The sequence below is a fragment of the Rattus norvegicus genome, chromosome X, assembly GCF_036323735.1.
Source record: "Rattus norvegicus strain BN/NHsdMcwi chromosome X, GRCr8, whole genome shotgun sequence".
Classification (NCBI taxonomy): domain Eukaryota; kingdom Metazoa; phylum Chordata; class Mammalia; order Rodentia; family Muridae; genus Rattus; species Rattus norvegicus.
Window position 1 is genome coordinate 24,966,555 of NC_086039.1, and position 20,964 is coordinate 24,987,518.

Genomic DNA, 20,964 nt, shown 5'->3' on the forward strand with positions numbered 1-20,964 from the left:
CTGGTGCTCTTACTAGGATATTCATTGCTACCTATGAGGTCAGAGTCCAGGGTCAGTCCATGTATAGTCTTTAGGTAGTGGCTTAGTCCCTGGAAGCTCTGGTTGCTTGGCATTGTTGTACTTTTGGGGTCTCGAGCCCCTTCAAGCTCTTCCAGTTCTTTCTCTGATTCCTTCAATAGGGGACCTATTCTCAGTTCAGTGGTTTGCTGCTGGCATTTGCCTCTGTATTTGCTGTATTCTGGCTGTGTCTCTCAGGAGCGATCTACATCCGGCTCCTGTCCGTCTGCACTTCTTTGCTTCATCCATCTTGTCCAATTGGGTGGCTGTATATGTATGGGCCACCTGTGGGGCAGGCTCTAAATGGGTGTTCCTTCAGTCTCTGTTTTAATCTTTGCCTCTCCCTTCCCAGCCAAGGGTATTCTTTTTCCTCATTTAAAGAAGGAGTGAAGCATTCGCATTTTTATCATCCTTCTTGAGTTTCGTTTGTTCTAGGGATCTAGGGTAATTCAAGCATTTGGGCTAATAGCCACTTATCAATGAGTGCATACCATGTATGTCTTTCTGTGATTGGGTTAGCTCACTCAGGATGATATTTTCCAGTTCCAACCATATGCCTAAAAATTTCATAAACTCGTTGTTTTTGATAGCTGAGTAATATTCCATTGTGTAGATGTACCACATTTTCTGTATCCATTCCTCTGTTGAAGGGCATCTGGGTTCTTTCCATTTTCTGGCTATTATAAATAAGGCTGCGATGAACATAGTGGAGCACGTGTCTCTTTTATATGTTGAGGCATCTTTTGGGTATATGCCCAAGAGAGGTATAGCTGGATCCTCAGGCAGTTCAATGTCCAATTTTCTGAGGAACCTCCAGACTGATTTCCAGAATGGTTTTACCAGTCTGCAATCCCACCAACAATGGAGGAGTGTTCCTCTTTCTCCACATCCTCGCCAGTATCTGCTGTCACCTGAGTTTTTGATCTTAGCCATTCTCACTGGTGTGAGGTGAAATCTCAGGGTTGTTTTGATTTGCATTTCCCTTATGACTAAAGATGTTGAACATTTCTTTAGGTGTTTCTCAGCCATTCGGCATTCCTCAGCTGTGAATTCTTTGTTTAGCTCTGAACCCCATTTTTTAATAGGGTTATTTGTTTCCCTGCGGTCTAACTTCTTGAGTTCTTTGTATATTTTGGATATAAGGCCTCTATCTGTTGTAGGATTGGTAAAGATCTTTTCCCAATCTGTTGGTTGCCGTTTTGTCCTAACCACAGTGTCCTTTGCCTTACAGAAGCTTTGCAGTTTTATGAGATCCCATTTGTCGATTCTTGATCTTAGAGCATAAGCCATTGGTGTTTTGTTCAGGAAATTTTTTCCAGTGCCCATGTGTTCCAGATGCTTCCCTAGTTTTCCTTCTATTAGTTTGAGTGTGTCTGGTTTGATGTGGAGGTCCTTGATCCACTTGGACTTAAGCTTTGTACAGGGTGATAAGCATTGATCGATCTGCATTCTTCTACATGTTGCCCTCCAGTTGAACCAGCACCATTTGCTGAAAATGCTATCTTTTTTCCATTGGATGGTTTTGGCTCCTTTGTCAAAAATCAAGTGACCATAGGTGTGTGGGTTCATTTCTGGGTCTTCAATTCTATTCCATTGGTCTATCTGTCTGTCTCTGTACCAATACCATGCAGTTTGTATCACTATTGCTCTGTAATACTGCTTGAGTTCAGGGATAGTGATTCCCCCTGAAGTCCTTTTATTGTTGAGGATAGCTTTAGCTATCCTGGGTTTTTTGTTATTCCAGATGAATTTGCAAATTGTTCTGTCTAACTCTTTGAAGAATTGGATTGGTATTTTGATGGGGATTGCATTGAATCTGTAGATCGCTTTTGGTAAAATGGCCATTTTTACTATATTAATCCTGCCAATCCATGAGCATGGGAGATCTTTCCATCTTCTGAGGTCTTCTTCAATTTCTTTCCTCGGTGTCTTGAAGTTCTTATTGTACAGATCTTTTACTTGCTTGGTTAAAGTCACACCGAGGTACTTTATATTATTTGGGTCTATTATGAAGGGTGTCGTTTCCCTAATTTCTTTCTCGGCTTGTTTCTCTTTTGTATAGAGGAAGGCAACTGATTTATTTGAGTTAATTTTATACCCAGCCACTTTGCTGAAGTTGTTTATCAGCTTTAGTAGTTCTCTGGTGGAACTTTTGGGATCACTTAAATATACTATCATGTCATCTGCAAATAGTGATATTTTGACCTCTTCTTTTCCGATCTGTATCCCCTTGACCTCCTTTTGTTGTCTGATTGCTCTGGCTAGAACTTCAAGAACTATATTGAATAAGTAGGGAGAGAGTGGGCAGCCTTGTCTAGTCCCTGATTTTAGTGGGATTGCTTCAAGTTTCTCTCCATTTAGTTTAATGTTAGCAACTGGTTTGCTGTATATGGCTTTTACTATGTTTAGGTATGGGCCTTGAATTCCTATTCTTTCCAGGACTTTTATCATGAAGGGGTGTTGAATTTTGTCAAATGCTTTCTCAGCATCTAATGAAATAATCATGTGGTTCTGTTCTTTCAGTTTGTTTATATAATGGATCACGTTGATGGTTTTCCGTATATTAAACCATCTCTGCATGCCTGGGATGAAGCCTACTTGATCATGGTGGATGATTGTTTTGATGTGCTCTTGAATTCGGTTTGCCAGAATTTTATTGAGTATTTTTGCATCGATATTCATAAGGGAAATTGGTCTGAAGTTCTCTTTCTTTGTTGTGTCTTTGTGTGGTTTAGGTATAAGAGTAATTGTGGCTTCGTAGAAGGAATTCGGTAGTGCTCCATCTGTTTCAATTTTGTGGAATAGTTTGGATAATATTGGTATGAGGTCTTCTATGAAGGTTTGATAGAATTCTGCACTAAACCCGTCTGGACCTGGGCTCTTTTTGGTTGGGAGACCTTTAATGACTGCTTCTATTTCCTTAGGAGTTATGGGATTGTTTAACTGGTTTATCTGTTCTTGATTTAACTTCGGTACCTGGTATCTGTCTAGGAAATTGTCCATTTCCTGAAGATTTTCAAGTTTTGTTGAATATAGGTTTTTATAGTAAGATCTGATGATTTTTTGAATTTCCTCGGAATCTGTAGTTATGTCTCCCTTTTCATTTCTGATTTTGTTAATTTGGACGCACCCTCTGTGTCCTCTCGTTAGTCTGGCTAAGGGTTTATCTATCTTGTTGATTTTCTCAAAGAACCAACTTTTGGTTTTGTTGATTCTTTCTATGGTCCTTTTTGTTTCTACTTGGTTGATTTCAGCTCTGAGTTTGATTATTTCCTGCCTTCTACTCCTCCTGGGTGTATTTGCTTCTTTTTGTTCTAGAGCTTTTAGGTGTGCTGTCAAGCTGCTGACATATGCTCTTTCCTGTTTCTTTCTGCAGGCACTCAGCGCTATGAGTTTTCCTCTTAGCACAGCTTTCATTGTGTCCCATAAGTTTGGGTATGTTCTACCTTCATTTTCATTAAATTCTAAAAAGTCTTTCATTTCTTTCTTTATTTCTTCCTTGACCAGGTTATCATTGAGTAGAGCATTGTTCAATTTCCAAGTATATGTGGGCATTCTTCCTTGATTGTTATTGAAGACCAGTTTTAGGCCGTGGTGGTCCGATAGCACGCATGGGATTATTTCTATCTTTCTGTACCTGTTGAGGCCCGTTTTTTGACCAATTATATGGTCAATTTTGGAGAAAGTACCATGAGGAGCTGAGAAGAAGGTATATCCTTTTGCTTTAGGATAGAATGTTCTATAAATATCCGTTAAGTCCATTTGGCTCATGATTTCTCTTAGTCTGTCGACATCACTGTTTAATTTCTGTTTCCATGATCTGTCCATTGATGAGAGTGGTGTGTTGAAATCTCCCACTATTATTGTGTGAGGTGCAATGTGTGTTTTGAGCTTTAGTAAGGTTTCTTTTACGTATGTAGGTGCCCTTGTATTTGGGGCATAGATATTTAGGATTGAGAGTTCATCTTGGTGGATTTTTCCTTTGATGAATATGAAGTGTCCTTCCTTATCTTTTTTGATGACTTTTAGTTGGAAATTGATTTTATTTGATATTAGAATGGCTACTCCAGCTTGCTTCTTCTGACCATTTGCTTGGAAAGTTGTTTTCCAGCCTTTCACTCTGAGGTAATGTCTGTCTTTGTCTCTGAGGTGTGTTTCCTGTAGGCAGCAGAATGCAGGGTCCTCGTTGTGTATCCAGTTTGTTAATCTATGTCTTTTTATTGGGGAGTTGAGGCCATTGATATTGAGAGATATTAAGGAATAGTGATTATTGCTTCCCGTTATATTCATATTTGGATGTGAGGTTATGTTTGTGTGCTTTCATTCTCTTTGTTTTGTTGCCAAGACGATTAGTTTCTTGCTTCTTCTAGGGTATAGCTTGCCTCCTTATGTTGGGCTTTACCATTTATTATCCTTTGTAGTGCTGGATTTGTGGAAAGATATTGTGTAAATTTGGTTTTGTCATGGAATATCTTGGTTTCTCCATCTATGTTAATTGAGAGTTTTGCTGGATACAGTAACCTGGGCTGGCATTTGTGTTCTCTTAGGGTCTGTATAACATCAGTCCAGGATCTTCTGGCCTTCATAGTTTCTGGCTAGAAGTCTGGTGTGATTCTGATAGGTCTGCCTTTATATGTTACTTGACCTTTTTCCCTTACTGCTTTTAATATTCTTTCTTTATTTTGTGCGTTTGGTGTTTTGACTATTATGTGACGGGAGGTGTTTCTTTTCTGGTCCAATCTATTTGGAGTTCTGTAGGCTTCTTGTATGTCTATGGGTATCTCTTTTTTTAGGTTAGGGAAGTTTTCTTCTATGATTTTGTTGAAGATATTTACTGGTCCTTTGAGCTGGGAGTCTTCACTCTCTCCTATACCTATTATCCTTAGGTTTGATCTTCTCACTGAGTCCTGGATTTCCTGTATGTTTTGGACCAGTAGCTTTTTCCGCTTTACATTATCTTTGACAGTTGAGTCAATGATTTCTATGGAATCTTCTGCTCCTGAGATTCTCTCTTCCATCTCTTGTATTCTGTTGATGAAGCTTGTATCTACAGCTCCTTGTCTCTTCTTTTGGTTTTCTATATCCAGGGTTGTTTCCATGTGTTCTTTCTTGATTGCTTCTATTTCCATTTTTAATTCCTTCAACTGTTTGATTGTGTTTTCCTGGAATTCTTTCAGGGATTTTTGTGTCTCCTCTCTATGGGCTTCTACTTGTTTATTTATGTTTTCCTGGAATTCTTTCAGGATTTTTGTGTCTCCTCTCTATGGGCTTCTACTTGTTTATTTATGTTTTCCTGGAATTCTTTCAGGGATTTTTGCGATTCTTTCAGGCATTTTTGCGATTCCTCTCTGTAGGCTTCTACTTGTTCTCTAAGGGAGTTCTTCACGTCTTTCTTGAAGTCCTCCAGCATCATGATCAAAAATGATTTTGGAACTAGATCTTGCTTTTCTGGTGTGTTTGGATATTCCATGTTTGTTTTGATGGGAGAATTGGGCTCCGATGGTGCCATGTAGTCTTGGTTTCTGTTGCTTGGGTTCCTGCACTTGCCTCTCGCCATCAGATTATCTCTAGTGTTACTTTGTTCTGCTATCTGACAGTGGCTAGACTGTCCTATAAGCCTGTGTGTCAGGAGTGCTGTAGACCTGTTTTCCTCTCTTTCAGTCAGTTATGGGGACAGAGTGTTCTGCTTTCCGGCGTGTGGTTTTACCTCTCTACAGGTCTTCAGCTGTTCCTGTGGGCCCGTTTCTTGAGTTCACTAGGCAGCTTTCTTGCAGCAGAAAAGTTGGTCTTACCTGTGGTCCCAAGGCTCAAGTTCGCTCGTGGGGTGCTACCCACGGGCTCTCTGCAGCGGCAGCAACCAGGAAGACCTGTGCCGCCCCTTCCGGGAGCTTCAGTGCACCAGGGTTCCAGATGGTGTTTGGTGTTTTCCTCTGGCGTCCGAGATGTGTGTGCAGAGAGCAGTCTCTTCTGGTTTCCCAGGCTTGTCTGGCTCTCTGAAGGTTCAGCTCTCCCTCCCACGGGATTTGGGTGCAGAGAACTGTTTATCCGGTCTGTTTCCTTCCGGTTCTGGTGGTGTCTCAGGCACAGGGGTCCTGCCGCTCCTGGGCCCTCCCCCACGGGAGCCCAGAGGCCTTATACAGTTTCCTCTTGGGCCAGGGATGTGGGCAGGGGTGAGCAGTGTTGGTGGTCTCTTCCGCTCTGCAGCCTCAGGAGTGCCCACCTGACCAGGCGGTTGGGTCTCTCTCTCACAGGGTCTGGGCCTACTTCCATTTTCATTCTTGACTTCTTTAACTGTTTCTTTTTTCTTGTCTTTCTTTAAGGGACTTATTAATTTCCTCCAATTGTGTGTTTGTGTTTTCCTGAATTTCCTTAAGGAATCATTTATTCAATTCCTTTTTAGGGACCTCAATCATCTTCATAAAGTTGGTTTTAAGGTCTTTTTTGTGTTTCTGTTGTGTCGGAATATTGAGGGATTGCTGTAGTATTTTCTGGGTTCCAGTGGTTGGTTGTTGTTGATTGTGTTTCTATGTAGGCCTGTAGTCATCTGGATTTAGGGTATTATAGGTCTAGGTACCAATTTCTGAGTTTATCTTTGTTGGATGGATGTTTTCTTCCTAGGTTTCTGTTTCCTCTCTGGTTTTCTGGTTCTGTGTAGCCTAGGTTTCTTGATGTCTGGGTGGTCTTTAGTAGATCAGGGAGCCTCTGTCCTAGCTGGAGGCTCAGGAAAGGCAATTAGGAGGGTATAGGACTGGGGATAAGTTGAGGGGACACCAAGATAATGAAAGAGTTGGGGAGTTTTGTGGGGGGGCAGCCTACATGGACTTTTCCCAGTCTGTGTGGTCTCTGTTGAGTGGGGAGTCTCTGCTCCAGCAGTAGGCTAGGGTACAGCAAGTAGGAGGGTACAGGACTGGGGATAAGGTGGGAGAACAATGAAATAATGAAAGAGTAGGGCTGTTAGGCAGGTGGGCAGCCTCCCAGTTCCCCCCTCCATTTTTATTATTTAACAGTTTCTTTGTCTTACCTCTCCATTTCTTCTACCTTGTCTTCAAGACATGATATTCTTTCTTCTGTGTCTTATAATCTGTTGCTGAGGCATAAATTTATCATTTCCAGCTTTATTTCAGATTCGCTTTTTTTTAGTGTTTTATTTATTAGTTAAATTCTACCTTGATGTCTTGATATATTTTGGTTATTTCATTCAACTGTTTTTGTCTTTCCTGTCTTCTTTAAGGCATTTATTCACATTCTCTTCAAGTTCCTAGGACATATTCATAATTGCTATTTTGAAGTCTTTGTATTGTATTTCAGCTAAATTGCTGCTCTTAAGGCCTATTGCAATAGTGCTTTTGGCTTCTGGAGGAGGCATATTGTCTTGGCTGTTTTTATGGTTTTTGTACTGAGTCTAGGTATCTGGAATTTATGATGCCTGAAGTGTTCCTTAGTTACATATCTAGCTGTGTTTTTGATGAGTGGGTGTTCTGTTCTTTTGTTGATGTTACCCATTTTGGATCTTTGCCAAATGTAGTGGCTGTGGCTTCCTGGTCAAGAACATTTCTATGGGTTGGCAGGTGACATAAAGAAATGAAGATGGGCTTGGGGGGAATTGCTGAGAAGGAGGGTGAGGAAAAGCAGGGGAGACCCTGGTTGCACACCAAAAGGCAGAGTCCCCAGAGAATAAAGATGAGTCGGAGGAAGCGCTCCTGCAAGCAGACTGCATCAGGACTGAGTATTTCTGGGGAGAAGGGAATGCATAACAAGAAGGATAGTGAAAATTGTCTATCTGAAGCCCAGTCCACTGGTAGAAAGTGTTTTTTTGTGAGTTGTGGGTGACCCAAAACAGTGGAATTGAGCTAGAAGGGAAGACTGAGAGGGTGACAGGAAAGAGGTAGAGTCCCCAGGGAATGGAGGTAAGGTATTAAGAAGGACTCCTGCAGGTATACTGCAGCAGAACTAAGAGTTAATTAGAATGAAAGAGCTCTTTTTTTAAATTTAATTAAAAATTAATTAATTAATTAAAATTGTTTTTTAATTTAATTAAAATATTTTTAAGCTTTATATCTCCCTCTCTACCCCCTCCCACAATCTTTCTCCCCTCTCCCCACTCCCCTTCCTCACTAACCAAAGAACATACATGGACCTAGGCCTCCCTGCTCATACGCAGCAAATATCCAGCTTGGTCTTCATGTGGGTCTTGAACAACTGAAGTGGGGGCTATCCCAAAATCTGTATACAGGATATATTCTACTAGCTGGGCTGCCTTGTCTGACCTCAGTGGGGGGGGGGAAGCACCTAGCCTCACAGAGGCCTTGAAGATACTTGAAGTGCCAGGGTTGGGGGGCATACTCAGGGGTCAGGCAGGGGATAGAGACTCCACAGGAAGACTAACAGAGTCAACTAACCTGGACCCCTGGGGCTCTCAGAGTCTTATTTTTTTAAATTAAAATACACTACATTTTCCCCTTCTCTTTCCTCCTTCCAGCTGTACCAGTGTCAGCTCTCTTTGCTTCCTTTTAAATTTATGATCTCTTTTTATTTAATTCTCTCCTTCCCCCTTTGTCTGTTTAGTGTTACATGTATGTATGTTTCAGGGATGAACACTTGGTATTGTAAACAATTAGGGCTCCCAGGGGTTGGGGATTTAGCTCAGTGGTAGAGCGCTTGCCTAGCAAGTGCAAAGCTCTGGGTTCGGTCCCCAGCTCTGGAAAAAAAGAAAAAAAACAATTAGGGCTCCCAAGGGTGGGAAGCAAGCTTGAGACAGAAGAACCCCTAGGTCTGTACGAGCCCAAGACAGATGACCCTTGCATGGGGCCATTTGGGTGGGTCCAGTTGAGGAGCAGACCCGAGATGACCACCTGCTCTATGGGGCCCAGACAGGGAGCTGGTCTGAAATGATTACCAGCCTGAGATCATGCCCAAGATGACCCCTGCCTTGTGTCATAATGCACAAGCTGGGCATATCATTTCTGAGATGAACCCAGACATTCAGAGACCCCAGGTACTTCTAAGAGGAGTAAGTAAGTGGTAGGGAAATGGAAGGGAAAGAAACAGAAGGATGTGGGCACAATGAAGAGAGACACAACTGGAGACTTGAAGATAATGAGGAACAGCCTGATGTGAGTAGCTGGTGATGCCACTTGGGACCATGGTGGGGTCCTGGCCTGGGCTGTTACTGGGGATCATGTCTGGGTCTGTGGCCCTGCAGCAGCAGGAGTCTGTTAAGTGGCCATCTTTGGTCTGGGCTGGTGCCTGGGAACATGTTAATGTCTGAGGGTGAGGCCCCACTACTCACCTGGTCATTGTGGGAGACATTGCCCCGGGAGCTGACCCCACCCTTAGCCAGCTGCAGTACTCAGGACATCGAGCATTGCACATTTCGGGAGTTGTAGGTGAGCCTCCCCTCCGGGTATGAGTGTGGGAGATCAGGCCCTACCACTCATCTCCCATGCAGTGGCATGGATGAAGGACAGATGTCCTCCTCCATACTTGCCCCTTGCCACCTGTGGCAGGTGGACGATCTGACCCTGGGATCATGAGAACATGAGAGCTGCCTGGTTCTTCATCAGCACCTGGGAGAGCAGGCCCTGCACCTTGCCTGGACAGCACAGTAGAGCTGATCCTGGTGGAGGGGTGCATGCGAGCTGGCCCTGAATGTGTAAGTATGGGAGAACTGGCTCTGTTGCTTATCTATTGTGCCTCGACATGGACGAGGGAGAAATCCTCCCTCCCTTGTCTTCCCCTTGTCACCTATGGTGGGCAGGAGAGTTGGCCCTGAGGTCATCAGGCTCTGCTCCTCACCTACTGCAACTTGCCTCAATAGTGCAGCTGGTCCTGGATGCGGGGGCTGTGGATGAGCCAGCTTCGATGGCATGAGTGCAGGAGAGCTGGCCCTGCCTCTTGTCTGCTCTGCAGTGACATTGGTGAGGGAGAGATGCCCTCCCCTCCCTTTTGCCACCTGTGGCAGGTGGGAGAGCTGGCCCTGATAGGGTCATGAGAGCAAGAAAGCTGGCTCTGTTGCTCACCTGCTGCAGCACTTGGAGAGCAGGCCCAGCATGTCACTTGGTAGTCAAGCTGTCCCTGGACATGGGGGTTGCATGTGAGTCAGCCCCAAGGGAGTGAGGGCAGGAGAGCTGGTCCTGCTTCTTGTCTGCTGGGAGGTGGTGCTGATGAGAGAAAGATGCCCTCCTCCCTTCTGCCATCCCTCACTCACCCATGACAGAGCTGCCCCTGGGATCATGAGAATGGGAGAACTGACCATATTCCCTCACCAGCTGCAACACTTTGGAGAACAGGCCCTGCACCTTGCTTGGGCAGCAGGTAGAGCAGGCCCTGGTTCCTGGTGTTGCAGGTGAACAGGCTCTGAGAGAGCATGACAGCTGGTGAGCTGACCAAGTCAGATATCTCTCAGGCCCAGATCCAGGGCTTTGAATTGGCCCACCCCAATCTACACCATTGATGAAGCTGGAATGCATGAAGGGACTGTTCCTACACATCCAAAACTATAGAATCTCCATGACATACAGAATCCACTGAGGTTGCAGTATTGATAGAGTAGCAGAAGCCAGAGCACTCATATCAGACCAATGAGTCACTGCAATGAACATTTGCAAGCAAAGTATAGACAAAGGGTATACGTGGGACACACTGTGACACACTACAGCTTCCACAATGAGATTTTCCTATGTTTGAGGGAGGCTGCAAGGGTGGAGGGAGGTTCAAGGACAGAGGAAAATGAGTGGGATTGGGGTGCATGATGTGAAAGTCACAAAGAACCAATAAAAAGTTGGAAAAAAGAGTTTGCTTCATATTCCTTTACCTAAGGTTTGCAAAACTTTACATATGAGTCTTATATATACTTTGTTAAGCTAAATTAGGCATCAGGTCACATCACATGGCTTTTGTGCTTATAGTAAATGATATTAGTTTTTATTTAAATTTTAATTGTCTGTGGCTGGGATAGAGAAATAGAACTGATTTTCCCATAAGTATCATATAATGTTAGTTATCATCTCATGTAGTTTTCATTATTTTTACAGAATCAGACCTTTTTCGTAAATAAAAGCTGTTTTAATTTTTCTTGTGAGCAGTCCATAAAACCTTGACTAGAAGTGGTAAAAGCACACATCCTTGCCTTGTCCTCAATATGAAGACAGGAAGTATTTACTTTCAGTTTTACTAATTTTGAAACATCAGCGTACAAAGTAGTGGGTTTCAGAATGGCGCTTTCATGTGTATTTTCCTCACTCCCTTGCTCCCATCTATCCGTTCCTTTCATGCTGATTTCTGTCTTCCCCTGTTAACCCTTTTCTGCATTCGTGTCACATGTATTCTCTTACTTTCTTTCCCCCAACCCTCCTTTAAGACCTCTTCCCCCACCCCCTTTATGGTTCTTTTTCTAGTTTCATGACCTAGTTTCATGCAAAGATGAGTATCTTTGCAAACGATACTTCAAACTGACAATTTATATCTAGAATTTATAAAAGAACTGTAAACATCAACCACCTCCAAACCTGAATAGTCTAGCTAATGAATGAGCTATTAATGGAATGGATTTCAAAAGAAGAAACACAAATGGCTAATAAACATTTTTTTTAAAGTGTTCAACCTCTTCAGCCATCAGGGAAATGCAAATTAAAAGAACTGTGAGATTTCATCTCACCCTAGTCAGAATGGCTAACACTCAGCCTTTTGCAATGAAAGATTGTTAAGATATTTTGCAGATTACACTTACCATTATAAAGATGCTCATTTCTATGTCTAGTTTGCTGGTAGTTTATATACCGTGTTGAATTTTATCAATTTTTCTATTTTTTGTTTTCTTTTTTTTTTTATTAACTTGAGTATTTCTTATATACATTTCGAGTGTTATTCCCTTTCCCGGTATCCGGGCAAACATCCCCCTCCCCCCTCCCCTTCCTTATGGGTGTTCCCCTCCCAACCCTCCCCCCATTGCCGCCCTCCCCCCAACAGTCTAGTTCACTGGGGGTTCAGTCTTAGCAGGACCCAGGGCTTCCCCTTCCACTGGTGCTCTTACTAGGATATTCATTGCTACCTATGAGGTCAGAGTCCAGGGTAAGTCCATGTATAGTCTTTAGGTAGTGGCTTAGTCCCTGGAAGCTCTGGTTGCTTGGCATTGTTGTACATATGGGGTCTCGAGCCCCTTCAAGCTCTTCCAGTTCTTTCTCTGATTCCTTCAACGGGGGTCCTATTCTCAGTTCAGTGGTTTGCTGCTGGCATTCGCCTCTGTATTTGCTGTATTCTGGCTGTGTCTCTCAGGAGCGATCTACATCCAGCTCCTGTCAGCCTGCACTTCTTTGCTTCATCCATCTTGTCTAATTGGGTGGCTGTATATGTATGGGCCACCTGTGGGGCAGGCTCTGAATGGGTGTTCCTTCAGTCTCTGTTTTAATCTTTGCCTCTCTATTCCCTGCCAAGGGTATTCTTGTTCCCCTTTTAAAGAAGGAGTGAAGCATTCACATTTTGATCATCCGTCTTGAGTTTCATTTGTTCTAGGCATCTAGGGTAATTCAAGCATTTGGGCTAATAGCCACTTATCAATGAGTGCATACCATGTATGTCTTTCTGTGATTGGGTTAGCTCACTCAGGGTGATATTTTCCAGTTCCAACCATTTGCCTACGAATTTCATAAAGTCATTGTTTTTGATAGCTGAGTAATATTCCATTGTGTAGATGTACCACATTTTCTGTATCCATTCCTCTGTTGAAGGGCATCTGGGTTCTTTCCATTTTCTGGCTATTATAAATAAGGCTGCAATGAACATAGTGGAGCACGTGTCTTTTTTATATGTTGGGGCATCTTTTGGGTATATGCCCAAGAGAGGTATAGCTGGATCCTCAGGCAGTTCAATGTCCAATTTTCTGAGGATCCTCCAGACTGATTTACAGAATGGTTGTACCAGTATGCAATCCCACCAACAATGGAGGAGTGTTCCTCTTTCTCCACCTCCTCGCCAGCATCTGTTGTCCCCTGAGTTTTTGATCTTAGCCATTCTCACTGGTGTGAGGTGAAATCTCAGGGTTGTTTTGATTTGCATTTCCCTTATGACTAAAGATGTTGAACATTTCTTTAGGTGTTTCTCAGCCATTCGGCATTCCTCAGCTGTGAATTCTTTGTTTAGCTCTGAACCCCATTTTTAATAGGGTTATTTGTTTCCCTGCGGTCTAACTTCTTGAGTTCTTTGTATATTTTGGATATAAGGCCTCTATCTGTTGTAGGATTGGTAAAGATCTTTTCCCAATCTGTTGGTTGCCGTTTTGTCCTAACCACAGTGTCCTTTGCCTTACAGAAGCTTTGCAGTTTTATGAGATCCCATTTGTCGATTCTTGATCTTAGAGCATAAGCCATTGGTGTTTTGTTCAGGAAATTTTTTCCAGTGCCCATGTGTTCCAGATGCTTCCCTAGTTTTCCTTCTATTAGTTTGAGTGTGTCTGGTTTGATGTGGAGGTCCTTGATCCACTTGGACTTAAGCTTTGTACAGGGTGATAAGCATTGATCGATCTGCATTCTTCTACATGTTGCCCTCCAGTTGAACCAGCACCATTTGCTGAAAATGCTATCTTTTTTCCATTGGATGGTTTTGGCTCCTTTGTCAAAAATCAAGTGACCATAGGTGTGTGGGTTCATTTCTGGGTCTTCAATTCTATTCCATTGGTCTATCTGTCTGTCTCTGTACCAATACCATGCAGTTTGTATCACTATTGCTCTGTAATACTGCTTGAGTTCAGGGATAGTGATTCCCCCTGAAGTCCTTTTATTGTTGAGGATAGCTTTAGCTATCCTGGGTTTTTTGTTATTCCAGATGAATTTGCAAATTGTTCTGTCTAACTCTTTGAAGAATTGGATTGGTATTTTGATGCGGATTGCACTGAATCTGTAGATTGCTTTTGGTAAAATGGCCATTTTTACTATATTAATCCTGCCAATCCATGAGCATGGGAGATCTTTCCATCTTCTGAGGTCTTCTTCAATTTCCTTCTTCAGTGTCTTGAAGTTCTTATTGTACAGATCTTTTACTTGCTTGGTTAAAGTCACACCGAGGTACTTTATATTATTTGGGTCTATTATGAAGGGTGTCGTTTCCCTAATTTCTTTCTCGGCTTGTTTCTCTTTTGTGTAGAGGAAGGCTACTGATTTATTTGAGTTAATTTTATACCCAGCCACTTTGCTGAAGTTGTTTATCAGCTTTAGTAGTTCTCTGGTGGAACTTTTGGGATCACTTAAATATACTATCATATCATCTGCAAATAGTGATATTTTGACTTCTTCTTTTCCGATCTGTATCCCCTTGACCTCCTTTTGTTGTCTGATTGCTCTGGCTAGAACTTCAAGAACTATATTGAATAAGTAGAGAGAGAGTGGGCAGCCTTGTCTAGTCCCTGATTTTAGTGGGATTGCTTCAAGTTTCTCTCCATTTATTTTAATGTTAGCAACTGGTTTGTTGTATATGGCTTTTACTATGTTCAGGTATGGGCCTTGAATTCCTATTCTTTCCAGGACTTTTATCATGAAGGGGTGTTGAATTTTGTCAAATGCTTTCTCAGCATCTAATGAAATGATCATGTGGTTTTGTTCTTTCAGTTTGTTTATATAATGGATCACGTTGATGGTTTTCCGTATATTAAACCATCCTTGCATGCCTGGGATGAAGCCTACTTGGTCATGCTGGATGATTGTTTTGATGTGCTCTTGGATTCGGTTTGCCAGAATTTTATTGAGTATTTTTGCGTCAATATTCATAAGGGAAATTGGTCTGAAGTTCTCTTTCTTTGTTGTGTCTTTGTGTGGTTTAGGTATAAGAGTAATTGTGGCTTCGTAGAAGGTATTCGGTAGTGCTCCATCTGTTTCAATTTTGTGGAATAGTTTGGATAATATTGGTATGAGGTCTTCTATGAAGGTCTGATAGAATTCTGCACTAAACCCGTCTGGACCTGGGCTCTTTTTGGTTGGGAGACCTTTAATGACTGCTTCTCTTTCCTTAGGATTTATGGGGTTGTTTAACTGTTTATCTGTTCCTGATTTAACTTCGGTACCTGGTATCTGTCTAGGAAATTGTCCATTTCCTGCAGATTTTCAAGTTTTGTTGAATATAGGCTTTTATAGTAAGATCTGATGATTTTTTGAATTTCCTTGGAATCTGTAGTTATGTCTCCCTTTTCATTTCTGATTTTGTTAATTTGGACACACTCTCTGTGTCCTCTCGTTAGTCTGGCTAAGGGTTTATCTATCTTGTTGATTTTCTCAAAGAACCAACTTTTGGTTCTGTTGATTCTTTCTATGGTCCTTTTTGTTTCTACTTGGTTGATTTCAGCTCTGAGTTTGATTATTTCCTGCCTTCTACTCCTCCTGGGTGTATTTGCTTCTTTTTGTTCTAGAGCTTTTAGGTGTGCTGTCAAGCTGCTGACATATGCTCTTTCCTGTTTCTGTCTGCAGGCACTCAGCGCTATGAGTTTTCCTCTTAGCACAGCTTTCATTGTGTCCCATAAGTTTGGGTATGTTGTACCTTCATTTTCATTAAATTCTAAAAAGTTTTTAATTTCTTTATTTATTTCTTCCTTGACCAGGTTATCATTGAGTAGAGCATTGTTCAATTTCCAAGTATATGTGGGCATTCTTCCTTGATTGTTATTGAAGACCAGTTTTAGGCCGTGGTGGTCCGATAGCACGCATGGGATTATTTCTATCTTTCTGTACCTGTTGAGGCCCGTTTTTTGACCAATTATATGGTCAATTTTGGAGAAAGTACCATGAGGAGCTGAGAAGAAGGTATATCCTTTTGCTTTAGGATAGAATGTTCTATAAATATCCGTTAAGTCCATTTGGCTCATGACTTCTCTTAGTCTGTCTACATCTCTGTTTAATTTCTGTTTCCATGATCTGTCCATTGATGAGAGTGGGGTGTTGAAATCTCCCACTATTATTGTGTGAGGTGCAATGTGTGTTTTGAGCTTTAGTAAGGTTTCTTTTACATATGTAGGTGCCCTTGTATTTGGGGCATAGATATTTAGGATTGAGAGTTCATCTTGGTGGATTTTTCCTTTGATGAATATGAAGTGTCCTTCCTTATCTTTTTTGATGACTTTTAGTTGAAAATTGATTTTATTTGATATTAGAATGGCTACTCCAGCTTGCTTCTTCTGACCATTTGCTTGGAAAGTTGTTTTCCAGCCTTTCACTCTGAGGTAATGTCTGTCTTTGTCTCTGAGGTGTGTTTCCTGTAGGCAGCAGAATGCAGGGTCCTCATTGCGTATCCAGTTTGTTAATCTATGTCTTTTTATTGGGGAGTTGAGGCCATTGATGTTGAGAGATATTAAGGAATAGTGATTATTGCTTCCCGTTATATTCATATTTGGATGTGAGGTTATGTTTGTGTGCTTTCATTCTCTTTGTTTTGTTGCCAAGACGATTAGTTTCTTGCTTCTTCTAGGGTATAGCTTGCCTCCTTATGTTGGGCTTTACCATTTATTATCCTTTGTAGTGCTGGATTTGTAGAAAGATATTGTGTAAATTTGGTTTTGTCATGGAATATCTTGGTTTCTCCATCAATGTTAATTGAGAGTTTTTCAGGGTACAGTAACCTGTCTGGCAGTTGTGTTCTCTTAGGGTCTGTATGACATCAGTCCAGGATCTTCTGGCCTTCATAGTTTCTGGTGAGAAGTCTGGTGTGATTCTGATAGGTCTGCCTTTATATGTTACTTGACCTTTTTCCCTTACTGCTTTTAATATTCTTTCTTTATTTTGTGCGTTTGGTGTTTTGACTATTATGTGACGGGAGGTGTTTCTTTTCTGGTCCAATCTATTTGGAGTTCTGTAGGCTTCTTGTATGCCTATGGGTATCTCTTTTTTTAGGTTAGGGAAGTTTTCTTCTATGATTTTGTTGAAGATATTTACTGGTTTTTTGAGCTGGGAGTCTTCACTCTCTTCTATACCTATTATCCTTAGGTTTGATCTTCTCATTGAGTCCTGGATTTCCTGTATGTTTTGGATCAGTAGCTTTTTCTGCTTTACATTATCTTTGACAGTTGAGTCAATGATTTCTATGGAATCTTCTGCTCCTGAGATTCTCTCTTCCATCTCTTGTATTCTGTTGGTGAAGCTTGTATCTACAGCTCCTTGTCTCTTCTTTTGGTTTTCTATATCCAGGGTTGTTTCCATGTGTTCTTTCTTGATTGCTTCTATTTCGATTTTTAATTCCTTCAACTGTTTGTGTTTTCCTGGAATTCTTTCAGGGATTTTTGTGACTCCTCTCTATGGGCTTCTACTTGTTTATTTATGATTTCCTGATATTCTTTCAGGGATTTTTGTGTCTCCTCTCTATGGGCTTCTACTTGTTTATTTATGTTTTCCTGGAATTCTTTCAGGCATTTTTGCGATTCCTCTCTGTAGGCTTCTACTTGTTTATTAATGTTTTCCTGTGTTTCTCTAAGGGAGTTCTTCACGTCTTTCTTGAAGTCCTCCAGCATCATGATCAAATATGATTTTGAAACTAGGTCTTGCTTTTCTGGTGTGTTTGGACATTCCATGTTTGTTTTGGTGGGAGAATTGGGCTCAGATGATGACATGTAGTCTTGGTTTCTGTTGCTTGGGTTCCTGCGCTTGCCTCTCGCCATCAGATTATCTCTAGTGTTACTTTGTTCTGCTATTTCTGACAGTGGCTAGACTGTCCCTATAAGCCTGTGTGTCAGGAGTGCTGTAGACCTGTTTTACTGTTTTCTTTCTTCCAGTTATGGGGACAGAGTGTTCTGCTTTCGGGCGTGTAGTTTTTCCTTTGTACAGGTCTTCAGCTGTTCCTGTGGGCCTGTGTCTTGAGTTCACCAGGCAGGTCACTTGCAGCATACAAGTTGGTCTTACCTGTGGTCCCGAGGCTCAAGTTTGCTCGTGGGGTGCTGCCCACGGGCTCTCTGCGGCGGCAGCAACCAGGACGGCCTGTGCCACCCCTTCTGCGAGCTTCAGTGCACCAGGGTTCCAGATGGCCTTTGGTGTTTTCCTCTGGCGTCCGAGATGTATGTGCAGAGAGCAGTCTCTTCTGGTTTCCCAGGCTTGTCTGCCTCTTTGAAGGTTTAGCTCTCCCTCCCACGGGATTTGGGTGCAGAGAACTGTTTATCCGGTCTGTTTCCTTCAGGTTTCGGCGGTGTCTCAGGCAGGGGTCCTGCCGCTCCTGGGCCCTCCCCCACGGGAGCCCAGAGGCCTTATACAGTTTCCTCTTGGGCCAGGGATGTGGGCAGGGGTGGGCAGTGTTGATGGTCTCTTCTGCTCTGCAGTCTCAGGAGTGCCCACCTGACCAGGCGGTGAGGTCTCTTTCCCACGGGGTCTGCGAGCAGAGAGCTGCTGCGGGCCGGGATCCGCGGGTGTGGGACTTCCGGTAAATACAGGACGTGCCCGGTCCTAGAGGAATTCTGCCTCTGTGTGTCCCGATTTCACCAGGCAGCTTTCTTGCAACAGACAAGTTGGTCTTACCTGTGGTCCCGAGGCTCAAGTTTGCTCGCGGGGTGCTGTCCACGGGCTCTCTTCTATTTTTTGTTTTCTTGAGATAGGGTTTCTGTGTGTAGTCTTGGCTGCCCTGAAACTTGCTTTGTAGACCAGGCTGGCCTCAGATATCTTTCAAATGATTGAGATGCTCAGTTTTATATGTGTGAAGTACAGAGATTAATTTCAAAATGTTCAGTCCACTTACAAACCATGGTACAAATCCCACGAGGAGATAAAATTTCACCTTAAATATTTTTATTTGTCTCTCTGTCTGTCTGTTTGTCTGTCTGTCTGTCTGTCTGTCTCCCTGTCTCTTAGAGACAGGATTTCTCTGTGTAGCCCTGCCTTTCCTGGAACTCTCTCTGTGGACCAGGCTGTCCTTGAACTGACAGAGATCCACCTACTTCTACTTTTCAAATGCTGAGATTAAAGGCGTACCCCACCACCTCCTGACCTTTCCTTTTTAATTTTAAGTTTTTTTCTGCTAACAAACTGCTAACATTTTATTTTGGATTATCATGTCAGTGCTTATAAGTTGTATTGGTCTGTAATTTTATTTTCTTAAAATTAAATGTACTGGGTGTAATAAGGTAATACTGACTGTCTAATGCTTTGGGAAAGTTTGCCTTTTCAGTTATCTGGAAAGTTTGCATAGAGTTGGGATTATTTCTTTTATATATGTTTGTTGCTTTTTCAAACACTTGAATTCAATCACTTCAATGAATATAGACTATTGATATCTATTTCTTCCTGACTGATGTTTGCCACGTTATTACTTTTCAAAGAATTTCCCCATTTCCTTTAAGTATCATTTTCTGGATAATATTTTATATATCTTCTTATGATTAATTTAATCAAAAGAATTTGTACTTTTCTCTCTCTCTCTCTCTCTCTCTCTCACACACACACACACACACACACACACACACACACACACACACACCAGTTTTTTTTTAAAACCTGACACTGGACTGATCTTTTAAAAATAACTTACTTTTGATTTTATTGTTTTATTCTAGCAATTTTTGTCATTTCTGTTAGATAGTTATCTGAAAAATACTTATTTTTTTGTCCTTATGCTTCTCTTGAATTTATTTATTCTGATTTTTTTCTAGATTTAAATTTTTTTGTTTTTGTTTGTTTTTTCATAATCTGATAGCTAGGCCAGGCTGACTTATTCACTATGTAGCTCAGGATAGACTCAAATTCAAAGTCCTCTCCCTTCAGCCTCCCAAGTGTTAGGATTATAGATGTGGTCCTTAAGGTGAAAACTTAGATAATTGTTTTTTTTTTAAATCTTTTTTTTTTCTTTTCTTTTTTGTCGGAGCTGGGGACCGAACCCAGGGCCTTGCGCTTGCTAGGCAAGTGCTCTACCACTGAGCTAAATCCCCAACCCTAGATAATTGTTTTGAGGCCACTGTTTTATAATCATTTTACATATTTAATGACAGAAATTTTCTCTCTACACTGATTTTAGTTTCACTTCAGAAATTCTCATACATTGTTTTCATTTTCTAACACTTGTAAAATTCCCCTTTGATCCTAGCATTATTTTAAAAACAATATTCAATATGAACATATTTTGTAATTTTTTTCAGATGTCTTGCTTTTTCTAATTTCTGTTTTAATTATTTGTTCAGATAACTTATAGTTCTGGTCCTCTGACCTTGTTGAGATTGACCTTATGGCCCAGCACATGGTCTATATTGGTGAACATTTTATTTTTATAATAGGAGAATATACATTCTTCTGTTATTGATATACAAATAATAATTATTTCAAAACAATTCAGTGTTAAGCTATATATGTGTATATGTATATATATTTTTTAATTGAATCTTTGTGAATTTCACATTTCCAATTTCACCCCAATTCCACTCATCCCCCATATATCCACCCTCTGCCCTTGCAACCTCTTCCCAAAAGAAAACAAATGAACAAACAAAATCTCACAATGGAAGCTACAGTGTGTCATGGTGGTTCATACAAGATACCCTTTTGCCCAAACAGCTTTTCTTACAATGTCTGTTGCAGTGAGTATTTGCTTTGGTTAAAGGACTTTGGCTTCTGCTAAACTATCAATAACGAATCATCTGTAGGACTCATCTGGGTTATCCTGTTGTTGTTCCGTGTCATGGACATCTTGCAGCTTTTGTTCTGGAGGACAGCTCTTTCATACTCTCCAAAAGTTCAGAGATGGGGTAGATGTTGGAATGGGCCAACTCAAAGTCTTGGTTCTGGCCCTGGGTAGTAGTTGAGTTGGTGAATTTGACAGCCCCGCCTCCCAACCTCTCCTGATCGCTCCACCTGTGACAGCTCTCCAGCAATACCCAGGCGAGGGGTGCGGTCATCTCTTCCACATGCCACAGGCAGTGATGAGGGGTCAAGCAGTTTTTACCTTGTTTATATTCTCAGGGCTGTC